We start from the raw sequence: 599 nt of genomic DNA on the forward strand, positions 1-599 counted from the left end.
GAACTTAAAAAATGGCAAAACCTCCCTTGCTCCTGGATTGGCAAGATTAACATCGTGAAAATGGCAATACTTCCCAAGGCTATCTACAAATTGAACGCAATACCTATCAAAATTCCAACCTCATTCTTCAAGGAAATAGAAGAGGCAATCCAAAAATTCATATGGATCAATAAAAGACCCCGAATAGCAAAAACGCGCTTCAACGGAAAGAACACTGCTGGAGGAATATCAATACCAAATTTCAAACTCTGCTTTAAAGCCATAGTAATCAAAACAGCTTGGTATTGGCATAAGAACAGACCTCAGGATCAATGGAATAGAATTGAAAACCCAGAAATGAACCTATAGACCTATAGCCATCTAATCTTCGATAAGGTAGCTAAAACAATAGAATGGAAGAAAGACAGCCCCTTCAGTAAATGGTGCTGGCAAAATTGGTTAACTATATGTAGAAAAATAAAGCTAGATCCTTATATATCACCCTGCACCAGAATCAACTCCAAATGGATCAAAGACCTTGAACTCAAATCAGACACTCTGAAAACATTGCAGAATGGAATAAGAGAAACCCTAGGTCTCCTTGGCTCAGGTGGAAATTT

The sequence above is a fragment of the Dipodomys merriami genome, unplaced genomic scaffold (genome assembly GCF_024711535.1).
Source record: "Dipodomys merriami isolate MVZ:Mamm:240054 unplaced genomic scaffold, mDipMer1.0.p SCAF_141, whole genome shotgun sequence".
NCBI lineage: Eukaryota > Metazoa > Chordata > Mammalia > Rodentia > Heteromyidae > Dipodomys > Dipodomys merriami.